This window comes from Heterodontus francisci, chromosome 12 (assembly GCF_036365525.1).
Source record: "Heterodontus francisci isolate sHetFra1 chromosome 12, sHetFra1.hap1, whole genome shotgun sequence".
Taxonomy (NCBI): domain Eukaryota; kingdom Metazoa; phylum Chordata; class Chondrichthyes; order Heterodontiformes; family Heterodontidae; genus Heterodontus; species Heterodontus francisci.
In genome coordinates, this window is record NC_090382.1 from 28,922,102 (window position 1) to 28,940,723 (window position 18,622).

The 18,622-nt window shown below is 43.5% G+C and overlaps 1 protein-coding gene across 1 annotated transcript in view; it reads right to left on the bottom strand.

Moving 5' to 3' along the window:
- Positions 1-18,622, bottom strand: part of jakmip2 (janus kinase and microtubule interacting protein 2) — a 310,932-nt gene that overhangs the window by 158,233 nt on the left and 134,077 nt on the right. The window contains exon 2 of the mRNA XM_068042905.1: positions 4,403-4,449. The gene's annotated coding sequence lies outside the window, so the exon portion shown is untranslated. The remainder of the gene's footprint in view (positions 1-4,402; positions 4,450-18,622) is intronic.

Genomic DNA, 18,622 nt, shown 5'->3' on the forward strand with positions numbered 1-18,622 from the left:
TTTTCTCTCCGTTTAAAAACTAAAGGCGGTCTGTGTGCCTTTAAGACTGATCAGTTTTTTATATTCTCTGGGAACAATGTGTGCGAGCTGCAAGCCTGTTCCTAAGCAACAGCAAGAGAGATGCGGTCTTATGCCATATTGCATCAGTTTGACTGTGTGTAAAAACTGGCTAGAACTGGTTTGATCTGGCAGATCAGCGAAGCATGCTCTCCTTGAAGGAAGGAAGGATTTGTCTCTCTCAGCAGAAAATCTACATTGGCCTACAGGCTGTGTTTTGCCTAAATAGGAAAAGACCCCTGGAAAGCAAGCTTCACATTTTTGGAGGTAGCAAATTCCTTTTTACTTCCAGTCTCTAAGAAGCCTCTGCCTCAGGAGTGACTTTCAGTTGCCTTTTGTGTTTCTGGGAGTTCTGGAATTCTCAGTAACGTTTCTACTGATAGATTGCTAATTCAAAAATCTAAATAGTCCTGCTATACTCCTTGTTGAAGGAACTGTGTGACACCTACTGCAGCCAAAGTGCTGTGAACACCTATCCATTGCAGACTGTTCATCAAACTCGCCTGGAGACTTTGAGTGGCATCTGACTATTCAACTCTGGGACTCCTCACCGAACCGGGAACGTAACCCACCAAGACTTACAACCCAGTTGTTTTATTATTCCTAACAAACAGTTCTAATTTAAAACATCATTTGGAACTAGTTAACCATTGGTTTTTGAATGGATATGGTATGAAAAAGGGTTAGGAGGAATAAGAAGTTATAAAATCTTTTCAGAGTTAGATTTATCTCAATATTGTTTAAGATTTAGTTTATTAATAAACAGTTAATTTGTTGTTGTTTAAAGATACCTGGTTTTGGTGCATTTTATTCTGGGGGTTAATAAAGTGTTTAATTTGGCTAATTTCCAGTAGGTGGGAAACTTTAATAATATGCTGTGACCGGTGGAGTAGTGGGACTGAATTGACAGTGCATTACTCCTGCCTCAGTTGGAACACAGCAAAAATTACATGAGGCTCATGGAGACCAGGGGGATGGAGTAATGGTTCGTTAATATCTGGCCAATTAATTCAGATCATTACTTGAATGGGTAGCACTGGTAAATCATTGGCTCAAATCTTGCTGGAAAAATAATAATGCATTACCAGCACACACTGTTACTAATGTACAAATCAGCCAGCAAGTTCAGCGGATTGAGAGATACACCATGAGTTGTGAATCTCCAGAACTTGCTGATCAATTTACACTGCTCCACAGTTTGCTTTGTACAAAGAGCATCTTGACCATAGCTTCCCCTTTATTTTTAAGAACTTGCTGGATTTGCACATTAACTCCCCATTAAACTCACTGCATAAAGTTAGAACTGGTGATTAAGAGTGTACGTACTCATTTAAAGTTGTGATCATTGTTAATGCAATGCCAATCAATCAACTTCTCTGGCCCAGTAAAGCAACAATTTAAACTGTTTAATTTCATTTCTGTATGTAGTAAATTCTTAGTAGAGATTTTAAAATGTCAAATAAAATGTTTTTCTTACTTTCCTTTCTGTCTCTTTTTTCATTCCTCTTCCCTTTCTGTACTTTAATTGAATTTAATTAATTCTATTTCAGTATTGCTGAAAAAGGAGATATTTTGTCGAAGCTTTTCGTCTTACACTCATCAGGACAGTTCACAAGAATACCAATGTACGGGAAGCAACAATTTACACTGTGTGAGAAGAGAGTGCTGATTGGTTAGCAAGTGGACTCTGATTGGTAGAGATATTGCCATGGAGAATGCACCAGTTTATGGTGACTGGCAGTTAACTGCCAAGCTTGTTTGAAATTTAAACCAGGCAGCTTGACTCTGATTGAACAAGGCATTACCCTGAGTTATGAACCAGCAAATGGTTGTCACTTATTTTGTTTAGCTGAAACAGGCGCAATGTGTGTACATGTTCTTTCTGTCTGCAAAGAACAGGGTCCTGTGTATTAATATATGCAGCTTCCAGTACGTGCAAATGCGCCACACTGCGAGCATCTAGAGCTATCGACTGTGAGATGTCACTTAGATCCGCAGCTGATCCCTGGAATGACTCGATTGCAGAAAAATTCAGGGTGATGGTGACCTTGACGGCTGCAGGTGAGGGAGTGCCATGGGGCCATAAGGCTTCAGCTTATTGTGGATCAGAGCACACAGGTCCAAGACTATCTGCCTGGATAGGCATAGCCTCCTATGGCACTGGCGCTCTGTCATTTGCAGGTAGCTGACTCGTGGATAAAACACCCAATGGGTCTTCTTCCCCTTTCAGCCCCCCACTGTGCTCCTCTGACCTCCTGCTGTCCAGGAGGTTGTGTCTGCTGCAGCTTATCCCGGCTGCTCTTTCCAATGTCAAAGTAGCCTCTTCCTATCTGAACTCCCTCAGCTGGGCTTTGCGCATTCACCAGGCTTTCCCCTACCAATTCCAGCTGCCCAAGTGATGCCAGAACCCTCTCCGGATTCCTATCACTCACCACTGAGAAAAACAAGTCTTACAGCTCCAGCAATGCTACTCTGTGGCACTTTTGGAGCAGCAAAGTTTTATTTTATGCCTCAGCATTATTTTAATCAGCCCTTCCCATAGCTCTCACAGCCCCCCACTGTGTTCACGTCTTGTACACCCTGCCATGTTCCAGACATTGTGTTTTTCACATTCCCTTCCTTTACAAACTGCAAATTGCTGCTGAGAAACACTTAATTGAAGGTGTGCACGCTTGCTGTTCCCTCCCTCCCATTGTCCCTTTAAAAATGATTTTGCATTCCGATGGTGGTGAGTCCCAGTGCCGACCTCAGAGAATGTGATCTTTAAATTACATGTGCATCCATTCCTGCCCCCAGTGGGCTTTAAAATCTGCCCCTTAAAGTTCCATCTAAATTCAGAGGCAAATGTACAGTGACACTCAAAAAATGTAAAATTATCTCCAATATTTAAAACACACCTCACAACTATTAAGATATGAAAGAGGTGACCTGATGACTGAAGCTCTTTATCCATCTTCTGAGTAACTTTTATTTGTTTGCAGGAACCCTGTTTCTGCCTAGCTGCGACCATTGCCAGACTAGAACTAGTACTAGTTCACTGGTAAAATATCAGCTCTAACATCAGTATTTTGTTGATTCTGAAGCTGAAGACCATGCATTAAACATGGCAAGAGGCAAGAAGAAATCCCACACCAAAACTGTGGTGGATACGTGCAAGAGAACCTCAGGAAACATAATTGATGCCTTGAAAAAGAGTTGGCTAAATATCCAGTCGAACATGGGATCTAAGGTTATCGGAATAATTTTAGTCCGCGTTGATAACAGTTTCCAGGAGACACAATGATTCCCACGATACTGAGGTTGGGAAGGTGGGCTTTAGTTAGTGATTCCTGTGTAGCCAAATTTATTGGCTGAATAGTATAGATGAGAGATAGTTATTCTAAAGTTTCATTTGATAACCTTTGGGGATCAGGATTATAAATCTTTCCAATAAAATATTAAAATAGTTAGGGTGGAGTCAATCCTAGGGCATTTTGTACATTGGCCGCAGAGAAGCTTTGGACTTAATGGCTTTTTCTTATTCTACATGTTCTGTTATTTTATGTTGTAAATTCCCTGTGCTATTGTTTCTTCTTCATAAGACCATCCTTGCTACTAGAACAAAGGATCATCTTCCAGTGCACAGCAATCAATGAGCATTGCCCCAATCATTCATAACCCTACCACAGCACCATTACTCTGCGCTCTTCCAGTGCTGTTTTTTTCCACATTCTTGATTTCCTTCACCCCACCATTGGTGGCTGTGCCTTCAACCGCCTAGGTCCTAATCTCTCCCTCATCCCCTCCCTATTCCTATTTGTTTCCCTCCCCTCCTTTAAGACACTACCTGTCTTAATATGTAGCTAAATGTCACATTTTTCCCAATTAAGCTCTTGTGAAGCGCCTTGAGGGATTTTACTACATTAAAGGCTATATAAAAGCAAGTTGTTGCTGATTACTGTTGATCAACACTCAGCATACACATGTAGTATTCTCACTATATAGCTGTGCAATGTGATAAGTGGTGCCAATGTGAAAATGGATTGACTAAGTGAGAAGATAATCCGATTCCATCAACATATAGATCAAATAACCTACTGGTATAATGAAAGAACCCTTTCTATGTGTTCAAAGTCAACAAGGTATTACACACAAAATAAAAAAAGAGCAGCTTTGAAAGGATATTGGGCTGGAAGAGGAATGGGGCTTGTCTGCTCTTTGTCTTTATCCACAACATTGTCCAGTACCTCAATCAGCCTCTCCATTATGTAAACATGCCTTATGCTGTTACTACAAAGTCAGTCTTTCTATCATGTGTCTAATACCATCTCTCTATACTACTGGGTTTTTCATCTATTAGTCATACCTTCATCCATCCATATCCATCCATTTAGTCAATGAAGCAGCCACCATCTGTCAAATGAATGACAAAAAATAAATGTTAAATTTGACTATGAAATACGGTTGAACAATCTGTTCTGCTAATCTGTTTTGAGAATGCTAATGAATAACATTTGTCCCAAGAGTCATTGCTCCAAATTACAAGAACAAACATATTTCTTGTTTTATAATTTCCTTCTCCACCAATTGTCTGCCTTTGTCCTTGAACTGTAAGCCTTCATTCACACAAGGTTTTGTTGTTGTGATAATTCGTTTTTGTTGGCATTCTTCAGTTGTGAGTAATATTGCCGGCTGATTGTTTGCCTCCTGGGGGAGGGGACATTGTAGCAATTATTTGACATGCAGTGGTCACACCTCACTTGGATTGCAGTCTCGGTTCTGGTTACTGCACTGCAATAAGCACTGATGCATATTTGACAGGCTGCAGCATTGGGCAATAAGATTAATCCCCAATATAAAAAGGATGAGCTATGAGGTACATTAGAGAAACCCAAGCTTTGAAGTGAAAAAGATAGTGTTTTGAAGACATGTGCCCATTTTTTTCATGTGGACAGAGCTGCCCAGTACTCTGCCTTTAACACTCTCTCTGGACTAAAGCTTTGTCTTTCACCACAAGCATTAACACTCTCTTTGCATTTGTCCCAGGACAGCTTTGTTATTTAATCTCTCCAGCCCTCTGCCCAATCACACACCTTCCCTTTTGTTCTCTTCCCCACAAACCCACCCACCCCCCTCACTAGCTTAAAACCTAATTATTTTCAAACCTTTGCCAGTTCTGATGAAAGATCACATTAACGCTGCTTCTCTCTCTACAGATGCTGACAGACGTGCTGAGTATTTCCAGCACTTATTGTTTTTATTTCAGATTTCCTGCATCTGCAGTATTTTGCTATTATTTTAGTGTTTTGAAGCACGTGGATCTCATCAATTACTAAAACATTACAATGGTACAACAGGTAACATCAGAGTATGACATTTTATAGGAAAGTATTCTTGAAATGTGGGTCATGGCCCATCTCCAGTACCTTGAGAAGGTGGTCGTGGGTCACCTTGTTAAGCAGCAGATTAGGACTGTTGGGGTGCATGAAGACTGGAATTGGTTGGGATATATAGTCTTGTTTCATCCTTGGCTTTTTTTCTGAGAGTCACATAAAAACCCTTTTAGCAGTGTTCAACAGGTGAGAGATTAGGGCAAGGATCTGGAGTGACTTTTTCTCTCTCTTGCCCAGGGACTAATAACCCAAAATGTGCCACTGCCATTCCATCAGAGATTGATGAAGTCGGCACAGAGCAGCAATTCAGTCTGATCTTCTTGCCTATAAGTTCAGTGCTGTGCACACAATGTGTTTACCCACCAAGGTATCAAGGAAGTTCAAAAGTGGCACTTTACACAAGGATATTTCTATTTCATTCAATTACTCAAGGGCAATATAATTTTTACTAAGGGTGGCACAGTGGTGCAGGGGTTAGCACCGCAGTCTCACAGCTCCAGTGACCTGGGTTTGAATATGGGTACTGCCTGTGTGGAGTTTGCAAGTTCTCCCTGTGACCACGTAGGTTTCCGCCGGGTGCTCCGGTTTCCTCCCACAGCCAAAGACTTGCAGGTTGATAGGTAAACTGGCCATTATAAATTGCCCCTAGTATAGGGAGGTGGTAGGGGAATTGAGGGAAGGAGGGGATGTGGTAGGAATATGGGATTAATGTAGGATTAGTATAAATGGGTGGTTGATGGTCAGCACAGACTTGGTGGGCCAAAGGGCCTGTTTCAGTGCTGCATCTCTAAATTAAATAAATATATTATTTAATTATGTTGTTCAATGGAACTGACCGTACACGTTAGTGAAGAGCATCGACTGGAAACAAGGGCTGGATTACCCGTCCCTGCCAGGGCCAGGATTGGAGGCAGGCCGGAGGTAAAAATAATCCCACCAGCCGTTGAACCGATTCCCCAGCTCCATCCCGCTCTGGGCCATTTTTGCGGAGGCAGGATTGGGGGCCAGCAGGTCTAGCTGCCCACACATGGTGGGTAGCTGACATGGGTCATTAAGGACAATTAAAGGCCAACTCGGATCTTACAGTAGGCCTCCAGGTTCCCGCAGGTGGCAGGGAACAGTTTAGGTGCCTGGAGGTGGCAGGCGAGGGGGCTAGTGTTCCCGACAGGCCTAGAGGCCCTTCCTGCCTGCCTGGGAGCAGGAGAAGAGACAAGCCGCCCTGTAGAGGAGCACCACCACCCTCACCACCACCCCTTCCAACAGTGGTGGCCTGGCGGCAAGATCCATCTTTTTTAGTTCAGATTTTAAAATGGTGGCGAGATGGCTCCTCCATCTTGAAGCATCCTTTCCCTTACTTACCTTTCATTGCAGCCTGCTGCTCCTTTCAAGCTGGAGGCCTCTGGTTTTTTTATTCGCTCCTGGGATGTGGGCATCGCTGACAAAGCCAGCATTTATTGCACTTCCATAATTGCCCTTGAGAAGGTAGTGGTGAGCTGCCTTCTTGAACTGCTGCAGTCCATGTGAGGTAGATACACCTCCAGTGCTATTAGGAAGGGAGTTCCAGGATTTTGACCCAACGACTGTGAAGGAATAGTGATATAGTTCCAAGTCAGGATGGTGTGTGGCTTGGAGGGGAAATTGCAGGAGGTGATGTTCCCATGCATCTGCTGCCCTTGTCCTTCTAGGTGGTAGAGGTCATGGGTTTGGAAGGAGCTGTCGAAGGACCCTTGGTGTGTTGCTGCAGTGCATCTTGTAGATGGTACACACTGCTGACACTGTTTGTCGGTGGTGGAGGGAGTGAATATTTAAGGTGGTGAATGGAGTGCCAATCAAGCAGGCTGCTTTGTCCTGGATGGTGTCAAGCTTCTTGAGTGTTGTTGGAGCTGCACCTATTCAGGCAAGTGGAGAGTATTCCATCACACTCCTGACTTGTGCCTTGTAGATGGTGGACAGGCTTTGGAGAGTCAGGAGGTCAGTTACTCGCCACAGGAGTCCTAGCCTCTGACCTGCTCTTGTAGCCATGGTATTTATATGGCTACTCCAGTTCAGTTTCTGGTCAATGGTAACCCCCAGGATGTTGATATTGGGGGATTCAGCGATCGTAATGCCATTGAATGTCAAGGGGAGATAGTTAGATTGTCTCTTGTTGGAGATGGTCATTGCCTGGCACTTGTGTGGCGCAAATGTTACTTGCCACTTATCAGCCCAAGCCTGGATATTGTCCAGGTCTTGCTGCATTTCTACACGGACTGCTTGAGTATCTGAGGAGTCACAAATGGCGCTCAACATTGTGCAATCATCAGTGAACATCCCCACTTCTGACCTTATGATAGAAGGAAGGTCTTTGATGAAGCAGCTGAAGATGTTTGGGCCTAGGACACTACCCTGAGGAACTCCTGCAGTGATGTCCTGGAGCAGAGATGATTGACCTCCAACAACCACAACCTCTTGAGTTCAGCTCTTTTGTCCATGTTTGAACCAAGGCTGTAACGAGGTCAGGAGCTGAATCAATACCAAAGATTTTCATTTGCAACAGTTTTCAGCCAGAAGTGCTGAGTTGATGATCCATCTCGGCCTCCTCCTGAAGTCCCCAGCATCACAGATACCAGTCTTCAGCCAGTTCGATTCACTCCGCATGATATCAAGAAACGACTGAAGGCACTGCATACTGCAAAGGCTATGGGCTCTGACAATATTCCGGCACCAGTACTGAAGACCTGTGCTCCAGAATTTGCAGCGCCTCCTAGCCAAGCTATTCCAGTACAGTTACAACACTGGCGGAACCCAAACTGAGCGTCACTGAGCAGGTTATTGGTACACAAGTGCCGCTTGACAGCACTGTCGACAACACCTTCCATCACTTTACTCATGATTGAGAGTAGACTGATAGGGCAGTAATTGGCTGGGTTGGATTTGTCCTGCTTTTTGTGGACAGGACATACCTGGGCAATGTTCCACATTGCCGGGTAGATGCCAGTGTTGTAACTGTACTGGAACAACTTGGCTAGTTGCGTGGCAAGTTCTGGAGCAGATGCCTTCAGTACTATTGCCAGAATGTTGTCAGGGCCCATAGCCTGGAAAACTTTATCAACTTTGCTTCCAATTTCCACCCTTCTCTCTCCTTTACATGGTCCATCTCTGACACTTCCCTTCCTCGACTTCTCTGCCTCCATCTCTGGGGATAGGTTGTTTCCTAATATCCATTAAGAGCCCACCAACTCCCACAGCTAGCTGGACTACACTTCTTCACACCCTACCTCCTGTAAAGACTCCATTCCATTCTCCCAGTTACAATTTTTTTTAAAGTTTATTTCATTTCATTTTAGTTTGTTCAGTTTGCTTACCCACTGTTTTTTTTTCATGTTTGTACTTGCTGCTGTTTAATCTTCAGTCCGTTAACACCCTATCTGTACTAATGCTTTGTCTTTCAACACACCATTAACATATTGTTTGCCTTTGCTTCATGACCTTTTGGTCAGCTATGTGGCCTTGTCCAATCTACACCTTCTCCTTTGTTATCTCTTGCCCCACCCCCGCCTCACTTGCTTATAACCTGTGACATTTCTAATATTTGTCAGTTCCGAAGAAGGGTCACTGACCCGAAACGTTAACTCTGCTTCTCTTTCCACAGATGCTGCCAGACCTGCTGAGTAGTTCCAGCATTTCTTGTTATTATTATTAAAGCAAGTTTGAAAATGTGCACTGGGACCCAACGAGATGGCAAGATTTAACTGCAATCAAAGACTTTACATCAAACTCAAAAGACAGTAAATGAACTCCAGCTATTGCTTCAAAAATTTCCCCTTGATTCGTTCTCCTTTTCTGTCTCTATCTGGGTGTGCGTTTATTGCGTATGCATGCTAGCATGGTCACATCGCGTATTTTTAGTAGTTTAAGTTAATAAGCTTACACCTTTCTTGTTTAAATCTAAGAAAACCTGTCTGGTTGTTTTCTTTGCCATTACAATTGGAGAACAGTGAACATGGATTCACTGAGGGGAAGCTAAAAACACGGTGTTTTTAAAAATTAAACTCTGTTACGGCCAAAACAGAAAAAGGCTGAAAGGGAAACCCTAGACCCCTTTCTCACCTGGTCGGAACAGTACATACAAGATTAAAAAGGGGCTTGGCAGGGTAGACACTGAGGTTGTTTCCCCTGGCTGGGGAATCTAGAACATGGGGGCACAGTCTCAGAATGAGGGGCCAAATATTTTGACTGATATAAGGAGAAATTTCTCCACTTAAAGGGTGAATTCTGTATTCCAGAGAAATATATTTAAGGCTGATATAGACAGATTTTTGATCTCTCAGGGAATCAAGAGGTATGGGGAGCGAGCAGGAAAGTTGACGCCAATGATTAGACATGATCATATTGAATGGCGGAGCAGTCTCGACGGGCCGTATGGTCTACTGCTGCTCCTATTTCTTATGTTCTTATGTTCTTAAATACTGACACTGCGCATACTTTAGAGGATAGCTTAGTGATGGGATCGGCATATGGTGAGACATTGGGTATGAATGGCCTACAGCCAGGGCAGAGGACATTGATTGGCCGGCAGCTCCTGGAGGCAGGATCCCTGTCTTTAAAGGGGATTCTGCTACCGGGCTCTTAAGTGCCTGAACGGCGTTAGATCATGCCGAGGTTGGTGGGGGCGGCTCTGAAAGGCCTAGGTGGGTTCCCCTTGCCTTTCTGGCATGGTGCCAGGACCCTGGCTCTTCCGGTGCACCCTCTCTATCACCCTTACCAAATTGGCATCTGGCATGGCGAGCAGAAGTGAACCACATGCACCACTGTTGTCAATTTGGAAACAAAATGACACCCACTGCGCCAAAAATGTGGGTACTATACAAATCAATTTTGTGTCCTGGGTCTCCATTTTCTCCCCATTTGTCCTCCAGGGAGAGTAAGAGCATAGGCTAATATAAATATGGCAAGACAGCACAAGTCAGTTTGGCATTAATCTCCTTGAAACCTGGGAGAGAAATCCCTGCAAATGTAAAAGTGTCTGCCTCAATGCAAGGTGCTGATTCATCACGATATTTGTAGCTGAGAATCTGAGCAAGGCAAATTTAATGATGGAGAAAGCAGAATCCCACGGAACCCACGGGAGTTTCTCTGCCAGAGTAACTGGTGATAATTGGGTATGGATTGTGATGAAAAAGGTATAATTGGCTTAATTAGGTAGAATTTAGATAGAGTTAATATATTATACCTTTTCGAATTAAAGGTTGAATAAATGGTCAGTTTTCAAGTCTCACTGAAATTCCCCTTTAAGAAGGTAGAGTTAAAAATTTCAAGGTCTTCCAAGGTCCCTACAACTATAGAATGTGAACCAGAAACACCTTTTAAGTTGGAAAATCCATTTCAGCATCTCTGTTGCCAGGGAATTGGAGTATAAACACACATTGAAACATCCTGTGTGACATCAATAAGAGGTAGCAATAAACTTAATTAGTTGATAGTGTTGGTAAAAAGTAGACAGACTGACTCAAAAGAAGGGTTCAAGGTACCATAAAAAGACAATTATAAATAATAAATAATAAAATGGAATGATACTTAAAGAAACAGATGCCAAGTAAACCCAGTTTATTTATTTATTTATTGCTTATGCACACAACTTCAAGAGCAGGGGATTTCCAGCAAAAACATTAAGTGGGGATGATAGCTAATGATTTTACCATATATGGATCTCAAAAGCAGGAAAAACACACAAAGGTTCCACCTATATGCTAAAAGGTCAAATGATGGTTTAGAAACAGTATAAACATGAAGGTTTTTGAAGCAAAGAACTAGAAGTATTGAATTCCTCATCAATGCAGCTCAACCTATGGCTTATTTGGGGAATTTAAGGTAAAAGTTTACTTTACATTTTGATGGATATTCTAAGATATTTTACTGTAACAAAATCGAGGTTGAACTTTTGGATTCTATTTTAGAAATAAGATTATATGTTACATCTCTTAGTAATATTTGATATTGTAGTATACTTATCCACTTAAAGTGTACTGCATGTTCAATTCTTTAATAAATATATTAAAAAGTTAATAAATCGTCTCATTTGGTATTCTGTATACAACTACAAGAACCCCCGCTCTGTGTCTCTTTAAGTGGAGAGATACGTATTGAAGAGAGTTTCCCAGACCCTTACAATATCTGGGATATTTATGGCTTAGCCATAATTATTTTAAAAATAGGCTATCCAAAAGATGGTAATATTCTCTGTTTGTTTTCTTTCTTTGAGGGAAGACTAGTTCAATTCTTTAGACCTAAATAAGTGTCTATAAGAATTTGTTTGGTTTGAACTTAATTAAAGGAGATTCATAGGGATGTACGCTTGATTTGTTTCAGTCCTTATAAGGGTTTAAAGTCATAAATCACTTCATGATATCCAGCTGAAATTATTCATCAGAGACAAGAACCCCGGTAAAGTTCAAGGTTCAATATGTATTTCAAAGCATTTATACTGCATCATGTAAATACATACTCAATAACCTGGCAGCTCTGTGCTTGTACAACAGTATTATTTCCAATGTGGTTTCCCTCTCCAAAGCAATCAGCACTCAGAGTGTGCACAGTACTCACAGTGTAAATCATTCCCAGCCAGTGGTGTTGAGATGGTAATAAACCTACAACTTCTAGGAATAATGATTGATTAAATAAATATCTCATTTCACAGTGGACAAGCTGACTTCTTGAAAAACTGACAGAACCCCACAGAATAGCAATTTACAGATTTTACACAAATGCTTTTGATCAGCTTGCATTTCGATTGGGAGTTACTCCATAGAAAGAAATACTCAACCCTGACATCTTTTTCATCAGATGCACCTAGTTAATGCTTGTTTTCAAATGGATATTGTGAGAAAACATTCAAAATGAATGGGCAAAATGATCTTCATAGTGATGCTGTAAAAGCACAGACTACAGCAATGGTAATGTCACTGTGCAATCAACCCTAAATTTCTTTAATCTGTGGTCATATTCCCCTCACTCTGTTCTACTCTTCGTATCAGAACCATTAACCATTTGCCCCCATGCTCTGCAGGTTCCTCCTCAAATCTTTAGTCTTGCTAAATCTTTCACCACCTTTAAAAGCCTCCTTCTGAAAAACTAGTTCTTTCTCTGAGCTTTTGGCCAGCTCCACTAACATCCTTTGTACTCCTGCTTAGGGCCGATCACAAATGTGAAACATTTTGTGATGTTTTGCTGTGTTCAAGTTACTATGTAAATATGAATTGTCACCGTTGTTCTGCACATATGCACCTCAAACACACAGTGCAAATGAGCTGCTACAGTTTTATTTCTGCAATATTACATAGATTTTGATTCATAAAATCTGCTCCTACCAGAAACCATGTCCAATCTGTCCCATCATAGACTCTACACTACACATTTAATCCCCTGAAGTAAATCCTCCATAAATACTTCCTGATCCCCATGGTAATCTCAGTGAGTTTCCCAGCACAGATGATGCAAACCCTCAGTAACACATTGTGGCAGGGTACGAGTGCTTTCTGGTACCTCCAGCAATGTCTAAATCTTAAAATTCTCATCGTTCTTTTCAAATTCCTCTGTGGCTTCATTGCTCTCTATTTCTGAACCCACTCCAACCCTACAACCCTTCGAGATTGCTTCAGTCCTCCAAATCTAACCTCTTGCACCAAAATAGTTGTGATGTGCATCCTGATTTTGCTTGCATCTATTTTTAAGAACAGTGAGCTGGGTAAAAGGAGGCGAGAAGGGCCAGATCCATTACGTAAGTTCCTTTAAGGAGCAAGATTATTTCCTCCAGGCCCACCAAGCTAACCTGCAAACCAACACCCCACAGTGACTGATGATTCCACTCAGGTCCACAATCACCTCCCATCACCAACAGCCCCCATCACTGACTGTTGTGTATTACTTAGTCGCGTAACAGGGACATTCTGGAGAAAGTCACAGACTCAGGATAAAGTCAATTAAGAACTGATTATTATTTACATAGTACTATATGCACTCTCATCAAGCCTCCTAAGTTAGCATCCTTGGTGCTGCTCGCTCTGCTCTCCAGCCTAACCTCATGTGACTACAACATCATCACTCTTACAGTGGGAGGGGTTGCTCTCACTGTTTTCAGCATTAACCTTTTACATCCTTGTACTACACTGACTCTCACACAAAATCCCCCTAAAATCACCCCCAACAACCCCCCAACCATACTTTACCCTCTCCTCATCCCATCCCATAATGTCTATCCCCACCAACCACAAAACCTACCTGATCTTGGGCTGTCTGTTGAAGCCTTCCTCACCCAATAGGCAGCCGAGCCTGTCAATAAGGGTGGGAATTTGTTTTTAAAAAATACACATGATGCGGAGTGAAAAATCCATAGCATTCGGGGAAATCCACACTTCCTGGTTTCTGACCATAACTCTTCCCCAAAACCCACCCAATGAACATCACGACCTAAATGTCAGCAGTAGGTCATTGGCAATAAAGGGCATTGGTGAGGCTACATGTGAAGTACTGTGCACAATGTTGGTCTCCTTATCTAAGGAAGGACATACATACCCTGGAGGGAGTGCAATGAAGGTTCATTCGACTGGATCCTGGATGAGGGGATTGTCCTATGAGGAGAGATTGATTAGATTGCTTTTGATAAGGTCCCGCATGGGAGATTGGTTAAAAAGGTTTAAACTAGTTTGGCAGGGGGATGGGAACCGGAGCCACAGATCAGTGGATGCGGTAGCTGTTGAAGAGGCAGATACCGAGTGCAGAGAGTCTGTGAGGAAGGTTAGACAGTTGACAGGGCAAAGTTGCAGCCAGTATGATGGGTTGAAGTGTGTCTATTTTAACGCAAGAAGTGTCAGGAATAAGGATGATGAACTTAGAGCATGGATCAGTACTTGGAGCTACGATGTTGTGGCCATTACGGAGACGTGGATATCACAGGGGCAGGAATGGATGTTGGATGTTCCAAGGTTTAGATGGTTCAAAAGGAATAGGGAGGGAGGTAAAAGAGGTGGGGGAGTGGCATTGTTAATCAGGGATAGTATCACAGCTGCAGAAAGGGAGGTTTTCGAGGAGGGTTTGTCTACTGAGTCATTATGGGTGGAAGTCAGAAACAGGAAAGGAGCAGTCACTTTGTTGGGAGTTTTCTATAGACCCCCCAATAGCAACAGAGACATGGAGGAACAGATTGGGAGGCAGATTTTGGAAAGGTGCAGAAGTAACAGGGTGAAGTCATGGGTGACTTCAACTTCCCTAATATTGATTGGAACCTCCTTGGTGCAAATAGTTTGGATGGAGCAGTTTTTGTCAGGTGTGTCCAGGAAGGTTTCCTGACTCAATATGTAGATAGGCCGACTAGAGGGGAGACTATGTTGGACTTGGTGCTTGGCAATGAACCAGGCCAGGTGGCAGATCTCTCGGTGGGAGAGCATTTCGGTGATAGTGATCACAACTCCCTGACCTTCACTATAGTCATGGAGAGGGACAGGAGCAGACGGGATGGGAAAATATTTAATTGGGGGAGGGGGAATTACAATGCTATTAGGCAGGAACTGGGGAGCATAAATTGGGAACAGATGTTCTCAGGGAAATGCACGACAGAAATGTGGAGGTTGTTTAGGGAGCACTTGCTGCGACTGCTGGATAGGTTAGTCCCGATGAGGCAGGGAAAGGATGGTAGGGTGAAGGAACCTTGGATGACAAGAGATGTGGAACAGCTAGTCAAGAGGAAGAAGGATATTACTTAAGGTTGAGGAAGCAAGGATCAGACAGGGCTCTAGAGGGTTACAAGGTAGCCAGGAAGGAACTGAAGAATGGACTTAGGAGAGCTAGAAGGGGACATGAAAAAGTCTTGGCGGGTAGGATTAAGGAAAATCCCAAGGCGTTCTACACTTATGTGAGGAACAAGAGGATGGCCAGAGTGAGGGTAGGGCCGATCAGGGATAGTGGAGGGAACTTGTGCTTGGAGTCGGAGGAGGTAGGGGAGATCCTAAATGAATACTTTGCTTCAGTATTCACTAGTGAGAGGGACCTGGTCGTTTGTGAGGACAGCGTGGAACAGGCTGATATGCTCGAACAGGTTGAGGTTAAGAGGGAGGATGTGCTGGAAATTTTGAATGATATGAGGACAGATAAGTCCCCGGGGCCAGACAGGATATACCCAAGGATATTACGGGAAGCGAGGGAAGAGATTGCTGCGCCTTTGGCGATGATCTTTGCGTCTTCACTGTCCACTGGAGTAGTACCAGATGATTGGAGGGTGGCAAATGTTGTTCCCTTGTTCAAGAAAGGGAATAGGGATAACCCTGGGAATTATAGGCCAGTCAGTCTTACGTCGGTAGTGGGCAAATTAGTGGAGAGGATTCTGAGAGACAGGATTTATGATTATTTGGAAAAGCATGGTTTGATTAGAGACAGTCAGCATGGCTTTGTAAGGGGCAGGTCATGCCTCACAAGCCTTATTGAATTCTTTGAAGATGTGACAAAACACATTGATGAAGGAAGAGCAGTGGATGTGGTGTATCTGGATTTTAGCAAGGCGTTTGATAAGGTTCCCCATGGTAGGCTCATTCAGAAAGTAAGGAGGCATGGGATTCAGGGAAAGTTGGCTGTCTGGATACAAAATTGGCTAGCCCATAGAAGTCAGAGGGTGGTAGTAGATGGAAGGTATTCAGCATGGAGCTCGGTGACCAGTGGTGTTCCACAAGGATCTGTTCTGGGACCTCTGCTCTTTGTGATTTTTATAAATGACTTGGATGAGGAAGTGGAAGGCTGGGTTAGCAAGTTTGCCGATGACACATAGGTTGCTGCAGTTGTGGATAATGTGGAAGGCTGTTGTAGGTTGCAACAGGACATTGACAGGATGCAGAGCTGGGCTGAGAAGTGGCAGATGGAGTTCAACCTGGAAAAGTGTGAAGTGATTCATTTTGGAATGTCGAATTTGAATGCAGAATACAGGCTTAACACAGGATTCTTGGTAGTGTGGAGGAACAGAGGGATCTTGGGGTCCATGTCCATAGATCGCTCAAAGTTGCCACCCAAGTTGATAGGGTTGTTAAGAAGACGTATGGTGTGTTGGCTTTCATTAACAGGGGGATTGAGTTTAAGAGCCGCGAGGTTATGCTGCAGCTCTATAAGGTCCTGGTTCGACCACACTTGGAATATTGTGTTCAGTTCTGGTCGCCTCATTATAGGAAGGATGTGGAAGCTTTAGAGAGGGTGCAGAGGAGATTTACCAGGATGCTGCCTGGACTGGAAGGCATGTCTTACGAAGAAAGATTGAGGGAGCTAGGGCTTTTCTCATTGGAGCGAAGAAGGATGAGAGGTGACTTGATAGAAGTTTTAAAGATGATGAGAGGCATAGATAGAGTGGATAGCCAGAGACTTTTTCCCAGGGTGGAAAGGGCTATCACCAGGGGGCATAATTTTAAGGTGATTGGAGGAAGGTGTCGGGGAGATGTCAGAGGTAGGTTCTTTACACAGAGAATGGTGGGTGTGTGGAATGCACTGCCAGCGGTGGTAGTAGAAGCAGATACGTTAGGGGCATTTAAGCGACTCTTGGATAGGTACATGGATGATAGTAGAATGAAGGGTAGGTAGTTAGTTTGATCTTAGAGTAGGTTAAAGGTTCGGCACAACTTCGTGGGCCAAAGGGCCTGTACTGTGCTGTACTGTTCTATGTTCTATGTTCTATGTCAGAGTGCATGGAATCCAGGACAATTTGGCAAATTGGATCCAAAATTGACTTAGTGGCAGGAGGCAGAGGGTGATGGTTGAGGGTTGTTTTTGCGAATGGAAGCCTTTGACCAGTGGGGTACCACAGGGATCGGTGCTGGGACCCTTGCTGTTTGTAGTGTACATTAATGATTTAGATGTGAATAAAAGAGGTATGATCAGTAAGTTCGCAAATAACATGAAAATTGGTGGTGTCGTAAATCTTTCTTTTGGGCCTCCTTATCTCGAGAGACAATGGATACACGCCTGGAGGTGGTCAGTGGTTTGTGAAGCAGCGCCTGGAGTGGCTATAAAGGCCAATTCTGGAGTGACAGGCTCTTCCACAGGTGCTGCAGAGAAATTTGTTTGTTGGGACTGTTGCACAGTTGGCTCTCCCCTTGCGCCTCTGTCTTTTTTCCTGCCAACTACTAAGTCTCTTCGACTCGCCACAATTTAGCCCTGTCTTTATGGCTGCCCGCCAGCTCTGGCGAATGCTGGCAACTGACTCCCACGACTTGTGATCAATGTCACACGATTTCATGTCGCGTTTGCAGACGTCTTTATAACGGAGACATGGACGGCCGGTGGGTCTGATACCAGTGGCGAGCTCGCTGTACAATGTGTCTTTGGGGATCCTGCCATCTTCCATAGGTGTCGTAAATAATGAGGAGGAAAGCCTTAGATTAAAGGACGATATAGATGGGCTGGTCAGATGGGCAAAGCAGTGACAAATGGAATTTAATCCTGAGAAGTGTGAGGTGATGCATCTTGGGAGGACTAACAAGGCAAAGGAATATACTATGGATGGTAGGACCCTAGGAAGTACAGAACGTCAGAGGGACATTGGTGTACTTGTCCATAGATCACAGGTAGATAAGGTGCTTAGGAAAGCATATGGGAAACTTGCCTTTATTAGCCAAGACATAGAATATAAGAGCAGGGAGGTTATGCTGGAGCTGTATAAAATGCTAGTTAGGCCACAGCTGGAGTATGTGTACAGTTGGCACACTATAGGGAGGATGTGATTGCGCTGGAGAGGGTGCTGAGGAGATTCACCAGGATGTTGCCTGGGCTGGAGCATTTCAGCTATGAACAGAGACTGGAAGGCCAGGGTTATTTTCCTTAGAGCAGAGAAGGCTGAGGGGGGGGGGGGGGAACCTGATTGAGGTATTCAAAATTATGAGGGGCATTGATAGGTTAGATGGGAAGAAACTTTTTCCCTTCGCAGAGGGGTCAATAACCAGGGGGCATAGATTTAAGGTAAGGGGCAGGAGGTTTAGAGGGGATTTGAGGAAAAAAAATTTCACCCAGAGGGTGGTTGGAATCTGGAACACACTGCCTAAAGGGGTGGTAGAGGCAGGAACCCTCACAACATTTAAGAAGTATTTAGATGTGCGCTTGAAATGCCATAGCATACAAGGCTACAGGCCAAGTGCCGGAAAATGGGATGAGAATAGATAGGTGCTTGATGGCAGCACAGACACGATGGG